This window comes from Gossypium hirsutum, unplaced genomic scaffold (assembly GCF_007990345.1).
Source record: "Gossypium hirsutum isolate 1008001.06 unplaced genomic scaffold, Gossypium_hirsutum_v2.1 scaffold_255, whole genome shotgun sequence".
Classification (NCBI taxonomy): Eukaryota; Viridiplantae; Streptophyta; class Magnoliopsida; order Malvales; family Malvaceae; genus Gossypium; species Gossypium hirsutum.
In genome coordinates, this window is record NW_024402913.1 from 25,262 (window position 1) to 37,758 (window position 12,497).

General features: G+C 33.3%; 1 pseudogene; it reads right to left on the reverse strand.

Moving 5' to 3' along the window:
• Positions 1 to 562: 562 nt before the first annotated feature.
• Positions 563 to 10,009, reverse strand: LOC121226527 (uncharacterized; annotated as a pseudogene).
• Between the last annotated feature and the right edge of the window lie 2,488 nt (positions 10,010 to 12,497).

Below are 12,497 nucleotides of genomic sequence, written 5' to 3' on the forward strand. Positions count from 1 at the left end.
AATAAGCATCATCTGGAGCAATTCTCAAGCCCCTAATACTTTTTCCATACACAAATCTTATAGCTTTGCAAAACTGATGGATAAAATGCTTTTGTATAAACAGTCATTTGTACGGGCTTGAAGATATGACAATCTGGTCTGAAATGAATTTTGAAAGTCTTGTGCCATACTTCAAACAAGTCATAATCTGTGCCTCGACATATAGTAGCGTATACCATATATCACAAATTAACATTAAAAAACCACATGTCAAACAGAAAAATTAGCTAATAAATGATAAAGTTATGAATAAAAATCAATATGCAATTGTAAGTACTGCATAAAATGCGTACATAAAAGCACTAGCAAGAAAAGTTTACAATTGGGCACTCTCAATTCCTTGTGCAGAAATAAATCATTCTAACTCAAAAAGCAACGGCAAAGCAGTCAAAGTACATCTATCATGTGAACAATGACATATTTAGAAGGGAAACAATTTTCATTTCTAAATAGAAAGTATAATAGAAGTATCATAACAAAAGTAAGATAGTTTATATATCTGTATATATATGAGATATATGAATAAGTAAACCTCTTTTGACTAGGTCATAACAATTTTGCAATATCCTTAACATTTCCATATTAGCATAAAAAATACACCGAATATTCTCATTTTGGACAATGTGCATATTACATCAAAAAATAAGTGACCTAACCAATTGCTGAATCACCAATAGACGGACACCAAACTTTTCCAGGACTAGAGAAGGAAATTGTCGATCATGTGGTAAACTACATCTGTTCCATCGGAGTTCAACCAGTAGCTCTTTACCTAAAGAAGGTAAAAAAATATAAACAAAACCATAGAAGTACAGTGAAGAGAAAATATTGTCAGTGCATGGTAACTAGCAAGAGAACATAATTCTATACACAACAAGCTTCCAAAAAAGATAAGAAAAAAAGCTATTAGTATTACTTACTAAAGAAGGACCCAACACATGACCATCAAGCAACTAATTTTCACAATATAATTCTTTTTCAAATTAAAAAATTGAGCCTTAAACATGTCTAGACCATGTTTTGTCAGTCCCTATCCTTTTTTTTTTTTTGACTTGTCCGCATGTACTTGATGTGTATGGCTCACGTTGGAAACTAATAAAGGGCATTTCCAGGAAAGAAGAGCTCTACCACACCATGCCACTAAAGAAAAATAAGAGCACTAAAATTGTCTCTTCATATTGGTAGATTACAGAAACGAGATTCTTGAATAAGTGTAAATGATTATAATAAAATTTTGTATACTCAGAGGCAGTAAGGGACTGACTAGATTTAATCACACCATTATTTTTTTAAAAGACTGTACCGTTGGGACATTGCCTCCTTAAAAAGTGGAGGTCAGATGTATAGATTTATCCTTCCAAGGACCCCATGATGCCTTTGTGCATTTAGATACCTTGTAGTGGATTATCAGCACATGAGAGAGATGTATGGGCCATATGGCCTACTTGAAACAATGTGTCACAACTTAAGCATAGAGAATGCTACAATTTTCAGTTTTGTATCAAAGAAATGAAACAGTCCAAGTGAAAAAAATCCATTACACTATTGAACTTGCCTGAATTGTATTATGAGCAACATATCTCTGTTTACTCTTTTGAAAGCTTACATCAACGCGTTCCCAAGATACTTGATTGAGACCTTGAATCATCACCTCTACAAATTAATAGGAAATACTAAAAGTAAGACAGAAGTTTAAACACATTACAAATCCAATAATCACATTCTGTAATTTTAGAACAATTAGAAAAAGAAGAAAAAACTGAAGAGACCTAGGTAACAATTACAGCTATCCGTTAAATGAAAAATCTGCCAGAGATCCTACTTGTAAGCTAGATTGGCAATTATAACAGCAGTTCAACAATGTGTAGCAGATTTCTACATTTCTTCCAATCTGCTTTAGGACATGCTATACAATAGCAATCTTTCAAGAATAACATAATCAAATAAAATGAACCAAAAAAGAAAATGTAAGAACTAATCATTCAGGAAAGCTTGCAAAAAGAAAAAGAAAAAAGATAATTACAAGAGATATGGAGGATAAGCTTTCTTATATATTGACTGCTTATACAGGACCTTCCAAAGTGAGACTATCACTCAGTAGTTAACAGTTCCATTGGTTGCAGTGATTTTCAATGGTTGACAAGATAAGCAGCAAATTTATTCACATACACGCTGAGTGAAAACAATTTTACCGAGGAGCTTTTACAATTATACTATTTTGTTATTTAGTCTTATTTAGTAATTATTAGACATATAAATCTAGGGCTAGGCTTATTAGTAATTTCTAGGGGTTGAATATGAGGCTAAGAATAAAACTTTACTTGCAAAAAAAGTCTAGTATAAATAAGCTGTAAATATTTACAGCCACAACATTATTATTGTTGAAATATAGCTTGTACATAGAAATCTTAGGAATCAACAAAATGATTTGTAGAACTAATAGTAGGGATTATATATTATTTTCTTTCCATTTTCTAGCTACTCTAACATGAATAACTCTCTTACCTTTGAGTGGAATAATATACAATTCTTCCATGTGGCTATTCGTATCTACATTTTTCTTTATTTTTGTTTACCTCGCTTTTTTGAATTTTTTGTTTTCATTGTTTCAATAGCGAAACATTTTGGTATTTTCGTGGGTCACTTTTAAAGTAATCTTTAGCATGCACCAGTGGAAGAGGAGGAACGCCACCCTTCTTCAGCTGATCTGCTATTTCCGACGACCTGGAGGTCCGTGCATGAGGCTCACGCATCGACCAAAGTTCAATGCTCTTTCTTCACGTACCAGCATGTGGAGACGCATGCAACATCATCTAGCCACCATTTTTCTCCTCCAACATCAACTCCTAATTTCAACCCAATTCTAGTGATTAGATGTTTGATTGGAGGTGTTGCCAAGAGGACTTGCTGCGTATTTCGAACTTCATCACTATTCCTTCACTGTTCTTTGTAGCGTTTATTTTTGGTGGTGACAACATGGTTATTTGTGTATTTTTCGGTATCAGATTTCGTAAATTCCAATAAAATACTGCAAGGTTTACCAAGAACTAATTATGTAAAGAGAATTTAATACCGGACTTTCAAGTGAAATTTGGAGTGTTACAAAGTTAGACATGCTTTCTACAGTTATAAGGTGCTTTGTAGAAGCTATTGTTTCTAAAGGTAGCTTCAAAAACCTTGAACAATCTTAGAACTAATTTTTTCTTAGAAGATACAACTCTAATATATGAAACTGTTGACATTAAATTAGTGGATTTAAATTCAGTTAGTCCAAAATATGCAGATACCTAACCCTTGTCATTCCTAAAGCAATTGAGATAATTCCACAGTCAACTTGATCAAAGATCGTGCAATGCTTACCTTTCAAACTAACAAAATAGTTCTTCTCAAGAAGCTGACCAATACTTAGCAAGTTTTGATTAATCTCAAGGACTAACAAAACATCAATAACAACATGTTGGTACCTGATGGAGTGATCATTGTGAGATCTCATTTTCCCTTTGCATTAATGTAACTGCCATTTCCAATTCTTACATTTTAAGCGGAAATTTTGTCAATCACCTTGAACATGCCTTCTTCTACAACCATGTGGTTTGTGCAAACACTATCTATTATCTAGTTCACTCTGGTTTCATTAGAGGTTGAATAACAAGATGCAACAAATAGCTACTCTTCATGCTATTGGCTCTCATCAGCAACTTGAACCTATGTGTTCTGTTGCTGACCTTCGATCTTGCAAGCTCCATATGTCCCATTTGTTTGCAAGCTTGGCATTTGATGTCTAGTCTTAAACAACAGTACTTCTCCAAGTGAGTTGCCTTTTGACAGTGTGAACAAGGTGGATATTTTCTCTTTCCACCATCTTTTGCAATATCTTTGCCTCTTGTTTCTCTCTCTTATCACAAATTCTTTCTTTTCTTGGATGAACATTCATCCTTGCCTAAAAGGCTCCTTCAGCATGCTCCTCTTGTCTATTTGCTCTTCTTTGTTATAAAGCATAAAATGTACTGGTTAACTCTAACAATGAGATGTCAATTATGTCTCTTGAGCCTTCAAGAGATCAAATCTTCAACTAATACCTCCCAGTAGAGTCATAGTAACCTTCTCCACAATCTTTTTTATCACTGAACTCATCTCCAAGCAATCTAATATTGTTGACAATAACATAATTCTATGAGAATACTGCTTGATAGTTTAATGTTTTTCATCTTTAGGTTCTCAAAATCTCTTCCCAAGTTAATGAATTGCTACTTATTGGCTTTTTCTAAACCTAGAAAGGCCCTCGTTAGCTTATCCCAAGCTTGTTTTGGTGTCTCAAAAGACATGAATTTGTGAAATAACATAAAGAATTCCTTTTTGCAGACATGACATTGGCTTTTATTTGTTGGCACACTTCTCGCTATGCTACTAGACCTAAGCTATAGGTGGATTAGCCATCAACGGTGGTAGATCTCTACCTATTTCCACTACTCCCAAAAGTTAATGCATTTGCAAATGTCTTCATTTTTGCTGCCAAAATGTGATAATCTTCACTACCAAAAACAAGGACTGGATGTGGAGAAAAACTGTTTGAGCTCATGGTTCTAGAATCTAACAGTTTAGAATTGTGTGCTAACAAAACAACTTCGTTCTTTCAAGAACTCTCACAAAAAATGTATCAAAGTGCTCAGTCCCCTAAAATAAAAGCTCTGATGCCAACTGGTGGGGTTGAGAGGAAAAACCCAAAGAAAATGGAGGGAGAAACTAAAGAACAAAACTTCATTTCAAAACAAACAAAATTTTCACTTGGATGTCTTTTAGCCAAATCTTCACACATTTATAGGCAACTTGTAAGCCACATTTCAATAAGAATTGCATCTAAAATCTCACCAAAGTATATCCTATGCACATGATAATAGTTGGATGTTTCACCATATTTGGGAAGAAACAAGAGATGCACTCAAGATCAGTTGTTGCATCTTCATAATCAAACTAGGAAGAAGATGAGGCCAGAAAATTTTGAAAAGAGAGGGTAGATATCCATCAAAATGCTAGAACTGAAAGAAATCTGAGAGACCTTATCTATTTAGAATAATGCTTGATGTTTACGACCACTAAACAATAGAATACACAATCAAACTTTTCAAAGTTTATTCACTAATATCAGAGTATATTTGAGTTTATTAAGAACAAGCTATCTAAACTTTTATGCAAATGTCAATCATGAGTGCATATCTCTATATATGTGTGTGCGCATATAAATATGAAGTGGCTTGTTTCATTGGAGCAAGCACAATTTTGGCCATGCACTTGCAATAATACAAGGATCCTAGTACTTGTAAGGGCACCTTTCCCCTTAGAGTAGACTATACTTGGTTTGATTTTAATCCTATGTCTATTAGTAAATTAGTTTCATCTCTATGCAATGCACAAGTTTATTGTATTTAATAATTAAATATTTATTAAATTACTTCATAGTGTTCTTTTTTGAAGTAAAAGGATTTACAAATAATAGAAGTAAAAAAATTAAAAACAATATATTCAAAATAATAATTCAAAAAAATTATGTCTAACTAAAATATTGTAATAAATAGAGTTTTTATTTTAAAAGAATAAACTTGAAGATCAATTCACCAAATTCTTTGGAAGTAACCAAGCTAATATTTTATTTGTTAGAGCCTACAAGAATATGATATACACACACATATCATATTCATATATAAGTACATATGTTCACTCTACCTTGAGAGGAAGCTATGAAAAGCATTGCATTGCTATGTGTGTGTATATAAATATCCTCATACGTGAGGCATTTTAATTTTGATGCAAAGCACGGGTAGGGCAAGGGAAAAATAAAGAAAGATATCCAGAGGAGGGAAATAAATGTAATTCCTCAAGGGAGAGAATAGAGAGAAAAACACAAATCTCTACCATACAAAATCTAAGCTACAAGAAACTGAAATTACATAGATAATCATAAGCTACACCCTAAATGCTAATAGTACCAAGATATGCTATAAATAACTAATGCTAAAAGTCAGAACAATATCTAGTTCCCTCCCCTTTCTCCCTCTCCTTACTCCTCCCTCTAATCTACCCCTCACCAAAACATAACATAGAGAATAACAAGCTACACCTTTACCCTAATATTAAAGTAAAAATACAAAATACAACCTTAAAATGCCATATCAATTCCCTAAAATCCAAGAAATTCCAATGATTTCTCTGCCTCTCACTCCTCCCAACCTTCCAAATATAAACCCTAAATGCCATAAAATCCCCAACAACTATAAAAAACCAATTGTTGTACCAAAATGGAAACAAGAATCCAAAAGAAAAAAAGCTTAACAAACCTTCAACATCACTTGTACTTGTTTGGGACCCAGCAATAGAGGAAGCTTTATTTTGGATCTTGCTTGTAGTTTCCCTCTCAATGTATACAACATGTGGATATTTCTCATCTAAAACAAGAAGATTTGACTAGAAATAAAGATGAAATTGTTAATAAAACTAAGCGGTTGGGACACAAAGTTGAATAATATAAGAAAGCAAATCCTGGATAAGAAAACTAACCTTTGGAAGTTCATTTTGACGCCGGATTGATGATGTTCTCAGCCAACCATATCTCAATAGAAGTCAGATAAACATAATTTTTGTACCAAAAAGAAAAAAAAACACAGCCATATGTATAAACTAGATGCGGTTTGACCTCAAAAGGATACGATCATAATTTGCATTTGCATATGCCACACGTCGCTTGAATGCATGTAGAGCAGATCTATATAGATTGATTAATAGGACATTATCAAATGTGTAAATATTAAGAATAAGTGTTAAGACAATTGTAGAGAATCAGAAATTAACACTAACATGAATTTCAAGTCATCACCATCATCAACCATTCTAAGGAGAAGTGGGGGTTTTCCTCATCATTGTCAGTGAGAAACAGATGCTTTCCTGATCTTCCAACAACAAAGTGTGCAGTCTCAGATGCTCTTTTCTCAAGAAAAGGAAGACCACAAAGAAGTGGGAGCTGCAAAACACAGACAACAAATGTCATCTATGCTAGGCACAACTCAATTTACATGTATATCAAATAGATTTTAATAAGAACAGGAAGGCAACAAAAAACCAGTAGAAAGAAGTCTCTAAATGAGAGAAACATGGCAAACAATTTAGATGTCTAAGGTCAGCTTTCAGGCATGTGCTGCATCATTTATGAGTTATCATGTCCAGACTCCAAACATTTCCAATTATGCAAGCTAACTTCAACTATGGTCTGTCGTTATTGGAAAACCATACTCCGTAAAGAAAAATTATATCATACCCCCACCTTTTATCCCATAGTAACTGTTTAGCATTCTTCCCAATGTATTTCATGTATGATTGGGAGTTTCGGATTGAGTCATGACCAATGGACAAAAGTATCACTCAAGCTTGTCAAACGGAGTTTGAACCTTAGGAATTCTTAGAGAGAGATCTATATCTCTTTAGGGTTTGATAAAATGTGATTTAGGTTTATTACTCCTTTCATCTATAAATAAGGATCAATCTTATTAAATAAATAGAAAACCTATAATTTAGGCTCCTCGCAAACGGAAATAAACAACTAATGTTCTAGAAAGGAAAGAAACCAACTAAAATAAAATCGCAATCAAGAAACCTGAGGAAAAATCAGAAAGCATCATTACCTTAAACTATTAAAGGAATATGTGGCAAGGATAAATTTCAAGGAATAAAAAGGGAAATTTCAGTTTGGGAACATCCTGGGGAGAATTTTGACCAGTGTTGTTAAGGCGCTCGCCTAGGTGCTAAGGCGCAGCTAAAAATGAACATTAAGCCTTTAAAATTCTCAGGCAAAGCAATTTTACCGGGCGCTCGCCTTAATGCGCTTTTACTACACTTTGAGCTTCTAAGCTAGGCAACAAAAAGCTAACTTGAGTTGAAGCGGTGAGCCAATTTTATTTCTTTTAGTTTTTTGTTTAAACTCAAATACCCACTTAGTGGAGAGGCAACCTTCAATTTTTCTTTTAACTCAAAGACCCACTCAATAGAAAAAACTTTTTAAGGGGAAAACCCAGATACCATTGAAGCCGACTTTAAATTATTAATGCTTCTTTTTTTATTTTTTTATTTTTTAAAGAAAAACTGAATTATTAATTTCTAAGCTGACTTTTAAGTTTTCTTTTTTATTTTAAACTCAATTCTCTTTATTTTATTAACTATAAACCTCTATTCCTCAACCTTATTAGTCAAAACCAGATACAGACCTACCAAGCAAAGGTAAATAAGTTTTTTATTCTCTATCTATTTATTATTGCTTAATCTTTATTCTATTTTTCCTCTATTTTATTTTTCTATTGCATTTCTATTTGGGTAATATGCATTTGGAGCAAAGATTGATATTTCTTTTTTTGTTTACCGTTATTATAATGGTGAAGACATGAAAATAATGTAATTTTCTTTAACCAACAGATCAACCATAATGTAATGTAATATATATATGTATATGTATGTGCCTTATTTTACTCAGGCAAGCGCTTTTTTTGCGCTTTGCACCTCAGGCTATATAAAGGATTTTGTGCCTTGAGTGCGCCTAGCACCCTTAACAACACTAATTTTGACAATTGACAACTTCCAAAATAGTAAACTTTTCTTCCAAATAGATGCTGAGTGTGCAAATAAACATCTTGTGCTAATCTACACTAATTTATTAAGATTTGATCCTAGGTTGTTATATGCTTGGCATCTCTTTGACTGTAACGGATTAACCTGATTGGGTTATGTGGACTCGGAAGGCCCATATTCTTAGATGGAAGGTTCTTCAGTGAATAGTGACCCTCATCATGCACTTGTTTTTTAACAATTAGTCTTTGTTCAATATTGAAAATATTGCAAGTCAATAACAAGTAAATAGCATGCACATATAAAATTGAATCCAGATAACATGTAAAGTATGCTACTTACCTGTTTTGTCCCCTTGAACCAGATGCGGTGTTGCAATGTTATAAATTCATTGGTTCCAATCCAGCAATTCTATCTTCAGATGCTGCTCAAGATCTTGCATTGAAGAATTTGTGTGCTCTCCAGTTAAAGTGCTCACAAAGGACCTGATTGACTAACTTTGTAGAATTCTCATAGAGCTCCCTATCGCATATCTTGCAACAAGACCACCTAAAGAGTGAGCCACAAAAGAATCTTCCTACCTCAGGCCTACGTTTGACAACATCCATACCTACATTGCATATTAGTCCAAAAATGAAGATATTTATGATATTCTCTCCCAAAAAGTTCCCACAACAACAATTTTCAGAACAAAATTCATGGAAGTGTTACATCAATCTACACAGCACAAATAAGATAAACTTTCGTTACCAAATTACTCTTGAGCTAGCCTCTCACCCATCATATCAACACCATCAAATGTCAATTTTGAGTAGTTGCATTCACTGCCTGTACACAACATCAAATCAATACCTATTACACACACCACATGCTAGGTAGAATATCCCAATAAATGCATACATGCAAAGATATGTTAGTATCAAAATTCAGAAGGGCTTCCTTAATAATAATTTCGCTTTAACTGTGACAGAAATACGACTTAGGAAACAGCTGGTCTGACATATTGAGCAAAGAGAATACTGTCTAATAAAACAACTGGTTTGAGCAAAGAGAATACGGTCTAATTTGCTAAGGAACAAGCAAAATTATTTCGCCAAACTTGTTGATTATTGAACTTGTGCAAACTTCAGACAGGCACTATCACTGTATTATTATCACTTTTCTTAAATTTATCCATTTTCCTTGTATTAATCTCATCTTTTCAATCAAACAGATAATATTTGAAAAGAAGGGAGAAGAGACAAGAAAATGCACAAAGAAACTTACGGTGCTCTATTACTTTGTCAGGTAGTTTCGCCACAAACTTTTCAGCAGCAAATCTCCAATCAGCAGCACTGCAAACAAGGATAAAATTATTATGACTAGTTTATCACTTTCTTGAGTGAAGAATGCATAAATTGCATAGAAGGGAAGCAATTTATTCTAGATCACAAGCTAGGGTTGTGGTTAAACAAAAATCATTAACCAAGAAAATGCTAGTAAAGTTCAAAGACTTCACAAAATTCTTGTAAGGAACAGCTCCAGCACAATATCTTAATAGAGTCTTGAGTTCAAATCCCAGTCATACTCATACCCCAAAGGACCACAAATTTTTAACATTTTTGTACATTATCGCTTTGTAATACTTAATAAATGAAGATCATAAAAAGAATAACCAACCCCTTCGTGGAATTTCTAATATCCCCCAACAGTGCATGAAATAATGATCCTTAAATAAACGTCTTTCTACCCCTTCTTATGTATTTGGAGGAGCAGGTTCAATGAAGGACAGATATTTATAAGATACATCTGTTCACAACCATATCAACTTTTACGAAACAATAAAATATGACAAGGATATGATAACAAAACAACACACTTTTCTTTCTTTTTTATTTTGTCAGCCAAAAGAAATTCTTTATTTGAATATAGAAGAGTACAGTCCCAGAGTTCTCTCCAACTGAGATTCCATAAACATGCAAATATGACTCCAAAACAGATAGAGACACAGCAACTTTCTAAACACCTGTTTCAAACTATCATCACCCATATTAGTCCTATCATTCTTCAAACACCCATACACAATTCAAATATGGGCTTGTGATTCACCGCCCCTAACACCAAAGAGCCAGGTGCTCCATATAGCAATCAAAGCAGCATCTCAAAAGAAAATAAAATTCTATACAACAACATGAGAGATAACAACCATAGGAGAAAATCCAACCATAAACTCTATCCAACCCATGAAACAGAGAGATTTTCTGCTTTTCATGCAAAGTTTCACCGTGCTAGAAAATCTTAACTCGTGAAAGATAAGACAAGCTATATCAAAACAGTGCACCAATTCTAACATAATGACCAAATTGTCATAGCCTGTAACTTTCCTAAGAAGGGAAAACATATTAAACTAAATTATTCCAAAATTCATAAGAAGACCTAAAGTATTGTTAAACATAAAATACCTAAGATTTTATTGACATATTTGACAAAGAGAATCTACAGCCAAATCATATATAAAGAAGCATATTAATACAAATGATTTTCCTAAAAATGTTTATGATCATCAAGTACATAAAATAGTTTGAGCCTAATTATTACATATCAAAGCAAATCCAAAATCGAAGTCCTCAAGTGGAGCTACCTCTAATCCGCTAGTATAAATATACGCCCCATTAAAATAGTTTTTTCTTTTAAGTGTTTCAATGCCAATGGATGAAGAACTCAAGAAACTGGTATGGACAGAGATAAAGTCTTTCGCTTCTCTGTTTCTATATTTGTGTTCCACCACTTTCACATAAGCACTAGCATCTAGCACAATCTTCAAACTCTAAACCACCATGAATATCATGGAGGAGCAAAGTACTATTGTAGACACCAACTCCACAACATCAATCAAGGTGCTTCGACACGTTGGGTGCTTTGATCATTCCCTTTTTTCCACCGCTCTAGATCATTCCCTATCTTATTCTCACCGGCTCTATGTCTCTAATGAAAATAGATTTTACCTTTCACGCCTCTTTTATCTTCATGCATATTGGGTTTTCTGTCCTCCTGTATTTCGCCTAAATGGGCAGTATAGTACAATCTCTTTTATTTTATTCTGTTCCCAAGGGTCTCTAGAGGTTTATCCCTTTAGAGTGATTAACTCCCGAGTATAAACGAACATGTGTGCACAAAAATAAGGATGCAAAGGGTGTTTAGGAGCAAAAGTAAGAAACCTGTATAGGGTATAAAAAAAAAAAAATACAAAAAAAAAAAAAAAAAAAAAGAAACCGAATTAATCTGTCTTATTTTGAAATTAGTGTCTCCAGAATCTTTAAACCTTAAATCATTTAAGAATCAACGTTTTGAATTTTTTTTTTTTAAAGCAGCTTGATTTAAAATTCAAATAAATATTCTTAGAAATATTTACGTTTAGGTCAAATCAATTGGAATTGCAAGAGGTTCCATCCAATCCAAGATTTCAAAATTATTTTTGAGGTTTTTATCTGTCAAATGCAGCGCGGCTTTAGTCAGAATACAAAAGGGCTTCAGATTTATGAGCTTCAATAAATCAAACATATAAAATTCAAAAGTTCTAAATCAGATCCACATTTACATTATATTTGGTAGGAATGAAGGAAAATGCAAGAGAGATTCAAAAAAGAAAATTAAAAAAAATCAGAACTTAAAACATTCACAAACTAAAACTAACATCCGAACCTCTACCATGTTACTGCAATCATTTGAATCTTTCAAGCATATTTTTTCATCTATTGGATCCTCAAACATCTATTTACACTCAAAATGAGCCTTCAATAGGACTGACATCGATGATGGCTTTTAACATCAAAGACTTAATTTAACTAAGAAGATGCTTGAGATATCAGTTGATG